Source organism: Anomaloglossus baeobatrachus, chromosome 6, assembly GCF_048569485.1.
Source record: "Anomaloglossus baeobatrachus isolate aAnoBae1 chromosome 6, aAnoBae1.hap1, whole genome shotgun sequence".
Taxonomy (NCBI): domain Eukaryota; kingdom Metazoa; phylum Chordata; class Amphibia; order Anura; family Aromobatidae; genus Anomaloglossus; species Anomaloglossus baeobatrachus.
The window spans coordinates 34,473,774-34,493,257 of NC_134358.1; the positions used below are offsets into that span (position 1 = coordinate 34,473,774).

The window sequence follows — 19,484 nt, forward strand, 5'->3', positions numbered from 1 at the left end:
AGCCCCCCCTGTGCAGCCCTCCCTGCAGCCCCCCCTGTGCAGCCCCCCCTGTGCAGCCCTCCCTGCAGCCCCCCCTGTGCAGCCCCCCCTGTGCAGCCCCCCCTGTGCAGCCCCCCCTGTGCAGCCCCCCCTGTGCAGCCCCCCCTGTGCAGCCCCCCCTGTGCAGCCCCTGAGCCGCAGCCTCCGGCAGGAAATGTGACCTCACCGCCTCTGACAGCAGCAGAGGATTCGAAAAGAAACAAGAAGCGATCTGGAGCCGGAGACTGCGCACCCCCGACATCTCCCAGGAGGAGGACCGGACAGTGGGGGGCTACTGGGGGGCTGGGGTCCAGGCTGCACACTCACTGACAGCTGACACCCGGAGATTCTTGGATTTGGCTTTTTTAGAAGTTTGAAAGTATCAGGATCCATGAACAAGATCTACTGGATCATTTCCAAACATTGATCTATAACAAGAGCAGATCGGTGAGTAATGATCTACACATCTCCTGAACCTCGGCAGTGCAGATTGGTGCAACTTTTGCAAAATATTGTAGAATTGCTTAAACTGCAATCCCTCAGCGCACAACTGACAGGTTCATAGAGGAGGAAGCTGCAGAACCTCTTAGCCCCATGTAAGGATGCTCAGTCCCATGTAAGGATCCTCCAGCAGCTAAAGGGTGAAAGGGAGAGATCCCAGTAATAACCTTATATTTTGCATAGATGCTCCGGTTACATTGGGGATGTTCTTGACTTTGCTGCTCAGTTTTGCAGAATATAAGTATTTTAGGGATTGTTTGAAATGTTGAATGATTGAGATGTAGAATCCTGGAGGATGGTCCCTTGTGATGGGAATCCTCATGTAGCAGAGCTGAGTGTGTCATTTGCTACCATGTGTAGTGCTTATATGATCTGGGAAAACAACCAGCACCAATCTAGCAGGACACTATTCACACTTCAGTATTTTTGATCAGTATTTGCCAAAACCAGGAGCATCTCCAAAGCACAGAAAGGTGAAGCTTCCAATTCATTTCTCTGTAACCTCCACACCGGGATTTGGCAAACACTGATGGAACATACTGACGTGTCCCTAACAAACTCAGCTCTGCCGTATCTAAATTTAAAAAACAACTCTGCTCTGCTGTATCTAAATTCAAAAACACAGCTCTGCTGGATCTAATTTAAAAAAAAACAACTCAGCTCTGCCGTATCTAAATTCAAAAACAACTCAGCTCTGCTGTATCTAAATTCAAAAACAACTCAGCTCTGCTGTATCTAAATTCACAAACAAACTCAGCTCTGCTGTATCTAAATTCAAAAACAAACTCAGCTCTGCTGTATCTAAATTAAAACAAACTCAGCTCTGCTGTATCTAAATTAAAACAAACTCAGCTCTGCTGTATCTAAATTCAAAAACAAACTCAGCTCTGCTGTATCTAGATTAAAAAAAGAAACTCAGCTCTGCTGTATCTAAATTAAAACAAACTCATCTCTGCTGTATCTAAATTCAAAAACAAACTCCGCTCTGCTTTTTGATTTGTCAGGTGCAGTTCCTTTAGGTATCAGTGTAATCCATTCAACCAATCAGCTGCAGTCTGGAGACTTTATCAATAATGGGGCGACACTACAGATATTAGGGCTCAGTGCAGCTATTATTCAAGTACAAAAGATGCCTCGTCTGTCACCAGAGCCGGACGCCACACTCTGCAGCCGCACTATATTCTGCCAATGATCTTATCAAAGCAAAACATTGTAGTGGGGGCAATATGCACAATACAAGGGGCAACATGCACAATACAAGGGGCAACATGCACAATACAAGGGGGCAACATGCACAATACAAGGGGGCAACATGCACAATACAAGGGGGCAATATGCACAATACAAGGGGCAACATGCACAATACAAGGGGCAACATGCACAATACAAGGGGGCAACATGCACAATACAAGGGGCAACATGCACAATACAAGGGGCAACATGCACAATACAAGGGGCAACATGCACAATACAAGGGGCAACATGCACAATACAAGGGGCAACATGCACAATACAAGGGGCAACATGCACAATACAAGGGGCAACATGCACAATACAAGAGGGCAACATGCACAATACAAGGTGCAACATGCACAATACAAGAGGGCAACATGCACAATACAAGGGGCAACATGCACAATACAAGGGGCAACATGCACAATACAAGGGGCAACATGCACAATACAAGGGGCAACATGCACAATACAAGGGGCAACATGCACAATACAAGGGGCAACATGCACAATACAAGGGGAAACATGCACAATACAAGGGGGCAACATGCACAATACAAGGGGCAACATGCACAATACAAGGGGCAACATGCACAATACAAGAGGGCAACATGCACAATACAAGGTGCAACATGCACAATACAAGAGGGCAACATGCACAATACAAGGGGCAACATGCACAATACAAGGGGCAACATGCACAATACAAGGGGCAACATGCACAATACAAGGGGCAACATGCACAATACAAGGGGCAACATGCACAATACAAGGGGCAACATGCACAATACAAGGGGCAACATGCACAATACAAGAGGGCAACATGCACAATACAAGGTGCAACATGCACAATACAAGAGGGCAACATGCACAATACAAGGGGCAACATGCACAATACAAGGGGCAACATGCACAATACAAGGGGCAACATGCACAATACAAGGGGCAACATGCACAATACAAGGGGCAACATGCACAATACAAGGGGGCAACATGCACAATACAAGGGGCAACATGCACAATACAAGGGGCAACATGCACAATACAAGGGGCAACATGCACAATACAAGGGGCAACATGCACAATACAAGGGGCAACATGCACAATACAAGGGGCAACATGCACAATACAAGGGGCAACATGCACAATACAAGGGGCAACATGCACAATTCAAGGGGCAACATGCACAATACAAGGGGCAACATGCACAATACAAGGGGCAACATGCACAATACAAGAGGGCAACATGCACAATACAAGGGGAAACATGCACAATACAAGGGGGCAACATGCACAATACAAGGGGGCAACATGCACAATACAAGGGGCAACATGCACAATACAAGGGGCAACATGCACAATACAAGGGGGCAACATGTAGAATACAAGGGGGCAACATGCACAATACAAGGGGCAACATGCACAATACAAGGGGCAACATGCACAATACAAGGGGCAACATGCACAATACAAGGGGCAACATGCACAATACAAGGGGCAACATGCACAATACAAGGGGGAAACATGCACAATACAAGGGGGAAACATGCACAATACAAGGGGCAACATGCACAATACAAGGGGCAACATGCACAATACAAGGGGGCAACATGCACAATACAAGGGGGCAACATGCACAATACAAGGGGGCAACATGCACAATACAAGGGGCAACATGCACAATACCAGGGGCAACATGCACAATACAAGGGGCAACATGCACAATACAAGAGGCAACATGCACAATACAAGGGGGCAACATGCACAATACAAGGGGGCAACATGCACAATACAAGGGGCAACATGCACAATGCAAGGGGTAACATGCACAATACAAGGGGGAACATGCACAATACAAAAGGCAACATGCACAATACAAGGGGCAACATGCACAATACAAGGGGGCAACATGCACAATACAAGGGGGCAACATGCACAATACAAGGGGCAACATGCACAATACAAGGGGGCAACATGCACAATACAAGGGGCAACATGCACAATACAAGGGGCAACATGCACAATACAAGGGGCAACATGCACAATACAAGGGGGCAACATGCACAATACAAGGGGCAACATGCACAATGCAAGGGGCAACATGCACAATACAAGGGGGCAACATGCACAATACAAGGGGCAACATGCACAATACAAGGGGGCAACATGCACAATACAAGGGGCAACATGCACAATACAAGGGGGCAACATGCACAATACAAGGGGGCAACATGCACAATACAAGGGGGCAACATGCACAATACAAGGGGCAACATGCACAATACAAGGGGGCAACATGCACAATACAAGGGGAAATATGCACAATACAAGGGGGCAACATGCACAATACAAGGGGGCAACATGCACAATACAAGGGGCAACATGCACAATACAAGGGGGCAACATGCACAATACAAGGGGCAACATGCACAATACAAGGGGCAACATGCACAATACAAGGGGGCAACATGCACAATACAAGGGGAAACATGCACAATACAAGGGGGCAACATGCACAATACAAGGGGGCAACATGCACAATACAAGGGGCAACATGCACAATACAAGGGGGCAACATGCACAATACAAGGGGCAACATGCACAATACAAGGGGGCAACATGCACAATACAAGGGGGCAACATGCACAATACAAGGGGCAACATGCACAATACAAGGGGGCAACATGCACACTACAAGGGGGCAACATGCACAATACAAGGGGCAACATGCACAATACAAGGGGCAACATGCACAATACAAGGGGCAACATGCACAATACAAGGGGGCAACATGCACAATACAAGGGGGCAACATGCACAATACAAGGGGGCAACATGCACAATACAAGGGGGCAACATGCACAATACAAGGGGCAACATGCACAATACAAGGGGCAACATGCACAATACAAGGGGCAACATGCACAATACAAGGGGCAACATGCACAATACAAGGGGCAACATGCACAATACAAGGGGCAACATGCACAATACAAGGGGGCAACATGCACAATACAAGGGGGCAACATGCACAATACAAGGGGCAACATGCACAATACAAGGGGGCAACATGCACAATACAAGGGGGCAACATGCACACTACAAGGGGCAACATGCACAATACAAGGGGCAACATGCACAATACAAGGGGCAACATGCACAATACAAGGGGGCAACATGCACAATACAAGAGGCAACATGCACAATACAAGGGGCAACATGCACAATACAAGGGGGCAACATGCACAATACAAAGGGGCAACATGCACAATACAAGGGGGCAACATGCACAATACAAGGGGCAACATGCACAATACAAGGGGCAACATGCACAATACAAGGGGCAACATGCACAATACAAGGGGGCAACATGCACAATACAAAGGGGCAACATACACAATACAAGGGAGCAACATGCACAATACAAGGGGGCAACATGCACAATACAAGGGGCAACATCCACAATACAAGGGGCAACATGCACAATACAAGGGGCAACATGCACAATACAAGGGGGCAACATGCACAATACAACGGGCAACATGCACAATACAAGGGGGCAACATGCACAATACAAGGGGCAACATGCACAATACAAGGGGCAACATGCACAATACAAGGGGCAACATGCACAATACAAGGGGGCAACATGCACAATACAAGGGGGCAACATGCACAATACAAGGGGGTAACATGCACAATACAAGGGGCAACATGCACAATACAAGGGGCAACATGCACAATACAAGGGGCAACATGCACAATACAAGGGGCAACATGCACAATACAAGGGGCAACATGCACAATGCAAGGGGCAACATCCACAATACAAGGGGGCAACATGCACAATACAAGGGGGCAACATGCACAATACAAGGGGGCAACATGCACAATACAAGGGGCAACATGCACAATACAAGGGGCAACATGCACAATACAAGGGGCAACATGCACAATGCAAGGGGTAACATGCACAATACAAGGGGGCAACATGCACAATACAAGGGGCAACATGCACAATACAAGGGGCAACATGCACAATACAAGGGGCAACATGCACAATACAAGGGGGCAACATGCACAATACAAGGGGGCAACATGCACAATACAAGGGGCAACATGCACAATACAAGGGGCAACATGCACAATACAAGGGGCAACATGCACAATACAAGGGGCAACATGCACAATGCAAGGGGTAACATGCACAATACAAGGGGGCAACATGCACAATACAAGGGGCAACATGCACAATACAAGGGGCAACATGCACAATACAAGGGGCAACATGCACAATACAAGGGGGCAACATGCACAATACAAGGGGGCAACATGCACAATACAAGGGGGCAACATGCACAATACAAGGGGGCAACATGCACAATACAAGGGACAACATGCACAATACAATGGGGCAACATGCACAATACAAGGGGCAACATGCACAATACAAGGGGCAACATGCACAATACAAGGGGCAACATGCACAATACAAGGGGGCAACATGCACAATACAAGGGGCAACATGCACAATACAAGGGGGCAACATGCACAATACAAGGGGGCAACATGCACAATACAAGGGGCAACATGCACAATACAAGGGGGCAACATGCACAATACAAGGGGGCAACATGCACAATACAAGGGGGCAACATGCACAATACAAGGGGCAACATGCACAATACAAGGGGGCAACATGCACAATACAAGGGGGCAACATGCACAATACAAGGGGGCAACATGCACAATACAAGGGGGCAACATGCACAATACAAGGGGGCTACATGCACAATACAAGGGGGCTACATGCACAATACAAGGGGCAACATGCACACTACAAGGGGGCAACATGCACAATACAAGGGGCAACATGCACAATACAAGGGGGCAACATGCACAATACAAGGGGGCAACATGCACAATACAAGGGGGCAACATGCACAATACAAGGGGGCAACATGCACAATACAAGGGGCAACATGCACAATACAAGGGGGAACATGCACAATACAAGGGGGCAACATGCACAATACAAGGGGGCAACATGCACAATACAAGGGGCAACATGCACAATACAAGGGGCAACATGTACAATACAAGGGGGCAACATGCACAATACAAGGGGCAACATGCACAATACAAGGGGGCAACATACACAATACAAGGGGGCAACATGTACAATACAAGGGGCAACATGCACAATACAAGGGGGCAACATGTACAATACAAGGGGGCAACATGCACAATACAAGGGGCAACATGCACAATACAAGGGGGCAACATGCACAATACAAGGGGCAACATGCACAATACAAGGGGGCAACATACACAATACAAGGGGGCAACATGTACAATACAAGGGGCAACATGCACAATACAAGGGGCAACATGCACAATACAAGGGGGCAACATGCACAATACAAGGGGGCAACATACACAATACAAGGGGGCAACATGTACAATACAAGGGGGCAACATGCACAATACAAGGGGCAACATGCACAATACAAGGGGGCAACATGCACAATACAAGGGGCAACATGCACAATACAAGGGGGCAACATGCACAATGCAAGGGGCAACATGCACAATGCAAGGGGCAACATGCACAATACAAGGGGGCAACATGCACAATACAAGGGGGCAACATGCACAATACAAGGGGCAACATGCACAATACAAGGGGGCAACATGCACAATACAAGGGGCAACATGCACAATACAAGGGGGAACATGCACAATACAAGGGGGCAACATGCACAATACAAGGGGCAACATGCACAATACAAGGGGGCAACATGCACAATACAAGGGGCAACATGCACAATACAAGGGGCAACATGCACAATACAAGGGGGAACATGCACAATACAAAGGGGTAACATGCACAATACAAGGGGGCAACATGCACAATAAAACGGGGCAACATGCACAATACAAGGGGCAATATGCACAATACAAGGGGCAACATGCACAATACAAGGGGCAACATGCACAATACAAGGGGCAACATGCACAATACAAGGGGCAACATGCACAATACAAGGGGCAACATGTACAATACAACGGGCAACATGCACAATACAAGGGGGCAACATGCACAATACAAGGGGCAACATGCACAATACAAGGGGCAACATGCACAATACAAGGGGCAACATGCACAATACAAGGGGGCAACATGCACAATACAAGGGGGCAACATGCACAATACAAGGGGGTAACATGCACAATACAAGGGGCAACATGCACAATACAAGGGGCAACATGCACAATACAAGGGAGAACATGCACAATACAAGGGGTAACATGCACAATACAAGGGGGCAACATGCACAATACAAGGGGCAACATGCACAATACAAGGGGCAACATGCACAATACAAGGGGGCAACATGCACAATACAAGGGGGCAACATGCACAATACAAGGGGGCAACATGTACAATACAAGGGGCAACATGCACAATACAAGGGGCAACATGCACAATACAAGGGGCAACATGCACAATACAAGGGGGCAACATGCACAATACAAGGGGGCAACATGCACAATACAAGGGGCAACATGCACAATACAAGGGGGCAACATGCACAATACAAGGGGCAACATGCACAATACAAGGGGCAACATGCACAATACAAGGGGGCAACATGCACAATACAAGGGGGCAACATGCACAATACAAGGGGCAACATGCACAATACAAGGGGGCAACATGCACAATACAAGGGGGCAACATGCACAATACAAGGGGCAACATGCACAATACAAGGGGGCAACATGCACAATACAAGGGGGCAACATGCACAATACAAGGGGCAACATGCACAATACAAGGGGGCAACATGCACAATACAAGGGGGCAACATGCACAATACAAGGGGCAACATGCACAATACAAGGGGGCAACATGCACAATACAAGGGGGCAACATGCACAATACAAGGGGCAACATGCACAATACAAGGGGGCAACATGCACAATACAAGGGGGCAACATGCACAATACAAGGGGCAACATGCACAATACAAGGGGGCAACATGCACAATACAAGGGGCAACATGCACAATACAAGGGGGCAACATGCACAATACAAGGGGCAACATGCACAATACAAGGGGCAACATGCACAATACAAGGGGGCAACATGCACAATACAAGGGGGCAACATGCACAATACAAGGGGGCAACATGCACAATACAAGGGGGCAACATGCACAATACAAGGGGCAACATGCACAATACAAGGGGGCAACATGCACAATACAAGGGGGCAACATGCACAATACAAGGGGCAACATGCACAATACAAGGGGGCAACATGCACAATACAAGGGGGCAACATGCACAATACAAGGGGGCAACATGCACAATACAAGGGGGCAACATGCACAATACAAGGGGGCAACATGCACAATACAAGGGGGCAACATGCACAATACAAGGGGGCAACATGCACAATACAAGGGGCAACATGCACAATACAAGGGGCAACATGCACAATACAAGGGGGCAACATGCACAATACAAGGGGCAACATGCACAATACAAGGGGCAACATGCACAATACAAGGGGCAACATGCACAATACAAGGGGGCTACATGCACAATACAAGGGGCAACATGCACAATACAAGGGGGCAACATGCACAATACAAGGGGGCAACATGCACAATACAAGGGGCAACATGCACAATACAAGGGGGAACATGCACAATACAAGGGGGAACATGCACAATACAAGGGGCAACATGCACAATACAAGGGGCAACATGCACAATACAAGGGGCAACATGCACAATACAAGGGGGCAACATGCACAATACAAGGGGGAACATGCACAATACAAGGGGGCAACATGCACAATACAAGGGGGCAACATGCACAATACAAGGGGCAACATGCACAATACAAGGGGGCAACATGCACAATACAAGGGGACAACATGCACAATACAAGGGGCAACATGCACAATACAAGGGGAAATATGCACAATACAAGGGGCAACATGCACAATACAAGGGGCAACATGCACAATACAAGGGGCAACATGCACAATACAAGGGGCAACATGCACAATACAAGGGGCAACATGCACAATACAAGGGGCAACATGCACAATACAAGGGGGCACCGTCAGAGCTGCCAACTGGACAATCTGTAGAGGAGGGCGCAATGTTCAAGTCTGTAAAAAAAAAAGTCAGATATGGGAACTCTGGAGGGAAGGGGAAGCACAGACTGTAGAAGAGGGCGACAGGCACAGTACATGGGGGCATCAGATATCATAAAAGGGATCACCAGATATTGTAAAAGGGGCACAATACAAGCGGGCAGCATATATTATAAATGGGCACAGCACACTACAAGGAGGCAGTGTACTGTCTGTTTTAAACATTCTTAGGAGAAGCTTAGGAAAGCATGGTAGTGCCCGCTCATCACTAGTTACGAGTACTAAGCACCTGAGCATGGTAGTGCCCACTCATCACTAGTTACGAGTACTAAGCACCTGAGCATGGTAGTGCCCACTCATCACTAGTTACGAGTACTAAGCACCTGAGCATGGTAGTGCCCGCTCATCACTAGTTACGAGTACTGAGCACCTGAGCATGGTAGTGCTCACTCATCACTAGTTACGAGTACTGAGCACCCGAGCATGGTAGTGCCCGCTCATCACTAGTTACGAGTACTGAGCACCTGAGCATGGTAGTGCCCGCTCATCACTAGTTACGAGTACTAAGCACCTGAGCATGGTAGTGCCCGCTCATCACTAGTTACGAGTACTGAGCACCTGAGCATGGTAGTGCCCGCTCATCACTAGCTACGAGTACTGAGCACCTGAGCATGATAGTGCCCGCTCATCACTAGTTACGAGTACTAAGCACCTGAGCATGGTAGTGCCCGCTCATCACTAGTTACGAGTACTGAGCACCTGAGCATGGTAGTGCCCGCTCATCACTAGTTACTAGTACTGAGCACCTGAGCATGGTAGTGCCCGCTCATCACTAGTTACTAGTACTGAGCACCTGAGCATGGTAGTGCCCGCTCATCACTAGTTACGAGTACTGAGCCCCCGAGCATGGTATTGCCCGCTCATCACTAGTTACGAGTACTGAGCACCCGAGCATGGTAGTGCCCGCTCATCACTAGTTACGAGTACTGAGCACCCGAGCATGGTAGTGCCCGCTCATCACTAGTTACGAGTACTGAGCACCCGAGCATGGTAGTGCCCGCTCATCACTAGTTACGAGTGCTGAGCCCCCGAGCATGGTAGTGCCCGCTCATCAGTAGGTACGAGTACTGAGCACCTGAGCATGGTAGTGCCCGCTCATCACTAGTTACGAGTACAGAGCACCTGAGCATGGTAGTGCCCGTTCATCACTAGTTACGAGTACAGAGCACCTGAGCATGGTAGTGCCCGCTCATCACTAGTTACGAGTACAGAGCACCTGAGCATGGTAGTGCCCGCTCATCACTAGTTACGAGTACTGAGCACCCGAGCATGGTAGTGCCCGCTCATCACTAGGTACGAGTACTGAGCACCTGAGCATGGTAGTGCTCACTCATCACTAGTTACCAGTACTGAGCACCTGAGCATGGTAGTGCCCGCTCATCACTAGTTACCAGTACTGAGCACCTGAGCATGGTAGTGCCCGTTCATCACTAGTTACTAGTACTGAGCACCTGAGCATGGTAGTGCCTGTTCATCACTAGTTACCAGTACTGAGCACCTGAGCATTGTAGTGCCCGCTCATCACTAGTTACGAGTACTGAGCACCCGAGCATGGCAGTGCCCGCTCATCACTAGGTACGAGTACTGAGCACCTGAGCATGGTAGTGCCCGCTCATCACTAGTTACGAGTACTGAGCACCTGAGCATGGTAGTGCTCGCTCATCAGTAGTTACGAGTACTGAGCACCCGAGCATTGTAGTGCCCGCTCATCACTAGGTACGAGTACTGAGCACCTGAGCATGGTAGTGCCCGCTCATCACTAGTTACGAGTACTGAGCACCCGAGCATTGTAGTGGCCGCTCATCACTAGGTACGAGTACTGAGCACACGAGCATGGTAGTGCCCGCTCATCACTAGTTACGAGTACTGAGCACACGAGCATGGTAGTGCCCGCTCATCACTAGTTACGAGTACTGAGCACCCGATCATGGTAGTGCCCACTCATCACTAGTTACGAGTACTGAGCACCTGAGCATTGTAGTGCCCGCTCATCACTAGTTACGAGTACTGAGCACCTGAGCATTGTAGTGCCCGCTCATCACTAGGTACGAGTACTGAGCACCCGAGCATGCTAGTGCCCGCTCATCACTAGTTACGAGTACTGAGAACCTGAGCATGGTAGTGCCCGCTCATCACTAGTTATCAGTACTGAGCACCTGAGCATGGCAGTGCCCGCTCATCACTAGTTACGAGTACTGAGCACCCGAGCATAGTAGTGCCCGCTCATCACTAGTTACGAGTACTGAGCACCTGAGCATGGTAGTGCCCACTCATCACTAGTTACAAGTACTGAGCACCCGAGCATGGTAGTGCCCGCTCATAACTAGTTACGAGTACTGAGCACCTGAGCATGGTAGTGCCCGCTCATCACTAGTTACGAGTACTGAGCACCTGAGCATGGTAGTGCCCGCTCATCACTAGTTACCAGTACTTAGCACCAGAGCATGGTAGTGCCCGCTCATCACTAGTTACCAGTACTGAGCACCTGAGCATGGTAGTACCCGCTCATCATCAGTTACGAGTACCGAGCACCCGAGCATGGTAGTGCTCATTCATCACTAGTTACGAGTACTGAGCACCTGAGCATGGTAGTGCCCGCTCATCACTAGTTATCAGTACTGAGCACCTGAGCATGGTAGTGCCCGCTCATCACTAGTTACCAGTACTGAGCACCCGAGCATGGTAGTGCCCGCTCATCACTAGTTACGAGTACTGAGCACCTGAGCATGGTAGTGCTCACTCATCACTAGTTACGAGTACTGAGCACCTGAGCATGGTAGTGCCCGCTCATCACTAGTTATCAGTACTGAGCACCTGAGCATGGTAGTGTCTAAAATCTCATAACTTTTCTTCAGCGCTCTATTGGGAGACCCAGACGATTGGGGTATAGCTACTGCCTCCGGAGGCCACACAAAGCACTACACTAAAAAGTGCAAGGCCCCTCCCCTTCTGGCTATACCCCCCCGTGGTGTCACGGGTTCTCCAGTTTTCAAGCTTTGTGCGAAGGAGGTCAGACATCCATGCATAGCTCCACAGATTTTAGTCAGCAGTAGCTGCTGACTATTTCGGATGGAAGAAAAGAGGGCCCATATAGGGCCCCCAGCATGCTCCCTTCTCACCCGTTGATGGTGTTGTAAGGTTGAGGTACCTATTGCTGGTACGGAGGCTGGAGCCCACATGCTGCTTTCCTTCCACATCCCCCTGAGGGGCTCTGAGGAAGTGGGATCCTGCCGGCCTCAAAGCTCTGACGCCGGGCTCCATCCACAGACCCATTGAACCTGTTGGATACGGAGCTGGAGTACCGTTCAGGGACATGGCCCTGCACCATTACAGGTACTCTGTGTCCCCGTACACACAGGCACAGCACACTCCAGACTTGCTGGGTGTGCTAGTGCGCCGGGGACAGTAATGGGTTACAGTCACTGCAGCTTTGCTGAGTGACTTTGTGTTTTGGGAACTACCGCGCCGGACGCTCCGGGAGCGGCGGCGCGGCTGGGACTTGTAGTTCGCCGGGGACTGGGCGCCGACCGCGCTTTTACGGCGGCGGCGCTTATAAATCCAGTCCCCGGCTTCTGCGGCCTAGTGCCGCTTCGTTCCCGCCCCCTCCCTGTCACTCAGGGAAGGGGACAGGCGCTGAGCAATCAGCAGCGCCGAGGGCTGGAGCCTTATTTACATGCTCCAGCCCTCTCACTGCACACTGTCGGACGCCGGATTCCCGCTCTGCCTTGGGGGCACGCCCACGGCCCGCCCCTCCTCACATGAGCTGGGGAAGAAGCCGGCAGCCATTACTGCAGTCCGAGCTCGGACTTTCGGCAACCAGGCAGGACGGTGGCGATCATACACCCGCTTATAGGCGGGCGGTAAGCGGCACACATAGTGCTGACCACAATGTAACTGCAGTGTGTACATGTGTTGTTTTTAACTGCATAGGTCGCTATATGCCCGCTTGGGGAGCGACACATCAGCAGCAGGAAAGCAGGTGTGCTAAGGCACAGGCTTTCTATGCTGCTTGTATTGCACGACTGAGGTGTTCATTTGTGTTTATGCTTATATGCTATACATTGCACTGTACAGTCGCTAGTCTTAGCTATATTCTCCTGGAATGGCTAGACTACAGCAGCAGAAAACCAAGGGTGCTGGGGCACAGGTTTTTTTCTATGCTGCTTGTATTGCATGGGCTGCAGTGTGCATTTGTACTTGTGCTTGTATGCTATACATTGCACTGTATGGTCACTCTTCTGGGCCATATTCCCCTAGATGACTAGTCTACAGCAGCAGAAGAGCTGGGGTGCCAGGGCACAGGCTTCTATGCTGCTTGGATTGCATGTGCTGCAGTGTTCATTTGTACTTGTGCTTGTATGCTATACATTGCACTGTAGGGTCACTCTTCTGGGCTATATTCCCCTAGATGACTAGTATACAGCAGCAGAAGAGCTGGGGTGCCAGGGCACAGGCTTCTATGCTGCTTGTATTGCTTGTGCTGCAGTGGTCATTTGTACTTTATGCCTGTATGCTATACATTGCACTGTACGGTCACCAATCTTGGCTATATACTTCTAGATAGCTAGTCGGCAGCGGCAAAAAAGCAACACAGATTTTCAGTGCTGTTTTTACTACATGGGATGCTGTTCATGACACCGTCCCATTGTGTGCATGCTCCCCTGTAGCACGTCGTCTGCCGGGGTCTCTAGCACTTCGTCTGCCGGGGTCTCTACTAGTTGTGGCCAAAGAAACCACCTGTCAACCCTGTCCATGGACAGGGACGGAGTAGTCATAATATAGAGACTTGCAGTCCAGACAGGCCATGGGCAATCTACTTGACCAAAAGGCAGCTCTTCAGGGCTTTGATACTGACATCGCTCTCAATCCGGATACACCGGGTGGTAACGCCATACGGAATGATCCTATACCGTCCATCAATGGAAGGTTGGATCTTTCTCCCTCAGCTCCCCCAGTGGAGATAGGAGACGAACAGGAGAAGTCCCTTTTCAGTATCTCACACAGATATTGAGTATTTTTCTGGCCACGCTGACTTCAGAGAAGCAGTCCAGAAACACCACGCTTACCAGATAAGCGTCTTCTCCAAACGTTTTTAGGATACACGTTATCCCTTTTCCCCTGACGTGGTCAGCGCTGGACCCAGGGTCCAAAGGTGGATTCTCCAATCTCCAGGCTTGCATCTAGAGCCATAGTTGCACTGGAGATGGGGCTTCACTTAAAGATGCCATTCACAGACAGATGGACTCTGGTTGAAATCTGTCTAGGAAGCTATCGGCGTGTCGTTTGCTCCGGCATCCACAGCCGTATAGGCAGCCTAACCTTTTCAGCTGTTCTTGCGCAGCTGGCCTTGAGCACAGGGACATCTGTACCGCAGAGGCGTCCGTAACCCCGCAATGTCTGCACTGCGACTTACCCTGTTAATACTGTCCTAAAAGTACAGTCGAGGTTTCGGTCCTTCCCAAGCTCCGGCAGGTCCCAATTGTCCTCGTGCAAAAGGGCTACAAAACCTCAGACGGGCTCAGATTCCGGCCGGGCTCAATCACGCCCAAGGAAGGCAGTCGGAGGAACCGTTACCAAGGCGGTCTCCTCAGGACTCTCAGCTCTCTCTTTCTCTCCGCATCCGCGGTTGATGGCAGACTCCCCCGCCTTTGGCGACATTTAGCTGCCACAGGTCACAGACCGGTGGGTGACGGACATTGTGCTCACGTGCACAGGACAGTGTTCTGTTCTCGTCCTACGACTCCATTCTTCAGAACGGCCCCACCCCCCACCGAGCAGATGCCCTGCTGCAGGCGGTGGACGCTCTAAGAGCAGAAGGAGTGGTGATCCCTGTCCCCCCTCAGGAACGAGGGCGAGGGTTTGTACTCCAATCTCTTTGTGGCTCCAAAAAAGGACGGTTCCTTCCGTCCTGTTCTGGTCCTGAAACTGCTCAACGAGCATGCGAACGCCAGGCGGTTCCGGATGGGATCCCTCCGATCCGTCATTGCCTCAATGTCTCGAGGAGACTTCCTTGCCTCAACAGACATCAAAGATGCCTATCTCCACGTGCCAATTGCTACGGAGCACCAACGTTTTCTACGTTTTTGTGATAGGAGACGAACATCTTCAGTTCGTAGCTCTGCCATTCAGTCTGGCGACAGCCCCACGGGTGTTCACCAAGGTCATGGCAGCAGTGGTAGCAGTCTTGCACTCTCAGGGACACCCGGTGATCCCGTACTTGGACGATCTACTCGTCAAAGCACCCTCCCTCGAGGCATGCCAACGCAGCCTGAATGTTACGCTGGAGACTCTCCAGACTTTCGGGTGGATCATCAATTTGGCAAGGTCAAATCTGTCTCCGACTCAATCACTAACGTATCTCGGCATGGAGTTTCATACTCTATCAGCAATAGTGAAGCTTCCGCTGAACAAGCAGCGTTCACTGCAGACAGAGGTGCAGTCTCTCCTTCAAGGCCAGTCGCACCCCTTAAGGCGCCTCATGCACTTCCTAAGGAAGATGGTGGCAGCCATCGAGGCAGTTCTCTTTGCGCAGTTTCATCTGCGCCAACGGCAATGGGACATTCTCCGCCAATGGGACGGGCAGTCAACCTCCCTGGACAGGGAAGTCTCCCTTTCCCAGACGGCCGAGGACTCTCTGCAATAGTGGCTTATTCCCACCTCATTGTCATAGCCCCCATCCTGGGCAGTGGTCACGACAGATACGAGTCTGTCAGGGTGGGGAGCAGTTTGTCTCCGCCACATGGCTCAGGGGACGTGGACTCAGCAGGAGTCCACCCTTCAGATCGATGTTCTGGAAATCGGGGCAGGGTATCTTACCCTATTAGCTTTCCAGAAGTGGCTAGAAAGAGAGCAGATCCGAATCCAGTCGGACATCTCCACAGCGGTGGCATACATCAACCACCAAGAAGGGACGCGCAGTCAGCAAGCCTTCCAGGAAGTCCGGCGAATCCTCATGTGGGTGGAGGACACAGCATCCACCATATCCGCAGTTCACATCCCGGGCGTAGAAAACTGGGAAGCAGACTTCCTCAGTCGCCAGGGTATGGACGCGGGGGATTGGTCCCTTCACCCGGACGTGTTTCAGGAAATCTGTTGCCGCTGGGGGGTGCCGGACGTCGACCTAATGGCGTCTCGGCACACCAACAAGGTCCCGGCATTTATGGCACGATCGCGCGATCACAGAGCTCTGGCGGCAGACGCCTTAGTGCAAGATTGGTCGCAGTTCCGGCTCACATATGTGTTTCCACCTCTGGCACTCTTGCCCAGAGTACTGCGCAAAAATCAGATCCGATTGCAGCCGCGTCATACTCGTCGCACCAGACTGGCCGAGGAGATCGTGGTACCCGGATCTGTGGCATCTCACGGTCGGCCGACCGTGGTCACTACCAGACCGACCAGACTTACTGTCCCAAGGGCCGTTTTCTCCATCGGAATTCTGCGGCCCTGAACCTGACTGTGTGGCCTTTGTGTCCTGGATCCTAGCGTCTTCAGGATTATCCCAAGGGGTCGTTGCCACCATGAGACAGGCTAGGAAGCCCACGTCTGCTAAGATCTACCACAGAACGTGGAAGATTTTCTTAATCTGGTGCTCTACTCAGGGAGTGTCTCCCTGGCCATTTGCATTGCCTACTTTTCTTTCCTTCCTACAATAGGAGTTAGAAAAGGGCTTGTCGCTCGACTCCCTCAAAGGGCAAGTCTCAGCACTATCCGTGTTTTTTCAGAAGCGTCTAGCACGTCTTTCTAAGGTGCGCACGTTCCCGCAGGGGGTTTGTCATATCGTACCCCCGTACAAGCGGCCGTTAGATCCATGGGATCTGAACAGGGTTCTAGTTGCTCTCCAGAAGCCGCCTTTCGAGCCTCTGAAGGAAGTTTCCTTTTCTCGCCTGTCACAGAAGGTGGCGTTTCTCGTTGCGATCACATCGCTTCGGCGAGTGTCTGAGCTGGCAGCTCTGTCATCCAAGGCTCCCTTCCTGGTGTTTCACCAGGACAAGGTAGTGCTGCGCCCCATTCCGGAGTTTCTCCCTAAGGTCGTATCCTCGTTTCATCTTAATCAGGATATCTCCTTACCGTCCTTTTGCACTCATCCGGTTCACCGGTATGAGAAAGACTTACGTTTGCTAGATCTGGTGAGAGCACTCAGAATCTACATTTCTCGCACGGCGCCCATGCGCCGTTCCGATGCACTTTTTTTTTTGTCCTTGTCGCTGGTACGCGCAAGAGGTTGCAGGCTTCTAAAGCCACCCTGGCTCGATAGATCAAAGAACCAATTCTGGAAGCCTACCGTTCTGCAGGGCTTCCGGTTCTTTCAGGGCTGAAAGCCCATTCAACCAGAGCCGTGGGTGCGTCCTGGGCACTACGACACCAGGCTTCGGCTCAACAGGTGTGCCAGGCAGCTACCTGGTTGAGTCTGCACACTTTCACCAAACATTATCAGGTGCATACCTATGCTTCGGCGGATGCCAGCTTAGGTAGAAGAGTCCTGCAGGCGGCAGTGATTTCCCCGTAGGGGAGGGCTGTTTTGCAGCTCTAACATGAGGTATTTATTTACCCACCCAGGGACAGCTTTTGGACGTCCCAATCGTCTGGGTCTCCCAATAGAGCGCTGAAGAAGAAGGGAATTTTGTTACTTACCGTAAATTCCTTTTCTTCTAGCTCCTATTGGGAGACCCAGCACCCGCCCTGTTGTCCTTCAGGATTTTTTTGTTGTTTGCGGGTACACATGTTGTTCATGTTGAACGGTTTTTCAGTTCTCCGATGTTACTCGGAGTTAATTTGTTTAAACCAGTTATTGGCTTTCCTCCTTCTTGCTTTGGCACTAAAACTGGAGAACCCGTGACACCACGGGGGGGTATAGCCAGAAGGGGAGGGGCCTTGCACTTTTTAGTGTAGTGCTTTGTGTGGCCTCCGGAGGCAGTAGCTATACCCCAATCGTCTGGGTCTCCCAATAAGAGCTAGAAGAAAAGGAATTTACGGTAAGTAACAAAATTCCCTTCTTCTTTTTTTTTTTTCTGCAATCTATAGTTGTGTTAAATTTTATGACATTTGGTGTTTTCCTTCAGTCACGGCCAACTTTACTAAATGTCAGCAGACATTGGTGCATTGTTGATAGAATTCCTATTTTCTGTGCTGTAAATGTAGCACAGCTCGGAATGTTCAGTTGTGTATAACCCCGCCCACATCACTGATTGGCAGCTTCCTGTGTTCAGTGGTGGAGGCGGGATTATGCAGATTAGCTGGATTGACTGGCACATGACATCTAGTCCTGCAGTGATAGAATCAGGCTCTCTGCCCCTACATTATGTTGTTCTAAAAAAAACTGCTGACAGATTCCTTTTACTGATAAGATTTTGGCTACCTGCAGCCACCACTAGAGGGAGCTCATGAGCTTGCTGCATACTGATTATACATTGAATGAAAGTAATAAATCTGCATAATAATAACCAAAATATTAATAATCAGGAACCTTTACTCATTTGCAGAAGTGGCCAAAAATAGAC

General features: G+C 50.1%; 1 protein-coding gene across 1 annotated transcript in view; it reads left to right on the forward strand.

Moving 5' to 3' along the window:
• The first annotated feature begins 220 nt into the window (after positions 1 to 220).
• TMEM71 (transmembrane protein 71) overlaps positions 221 to 19,484 on the forward strand; it is an 87,271-nt gene continuing 68,007 nt past the window's right edge. Inside the window, exon 1 of the mRNA XM_075316185.1 lies at positions 221 to 465. The gene's annotated coding sequence lies outside the window, so the exon portion shown is untranslated. The remainder of the gene's footprint in view (positions 466 to 19,484) is intronic.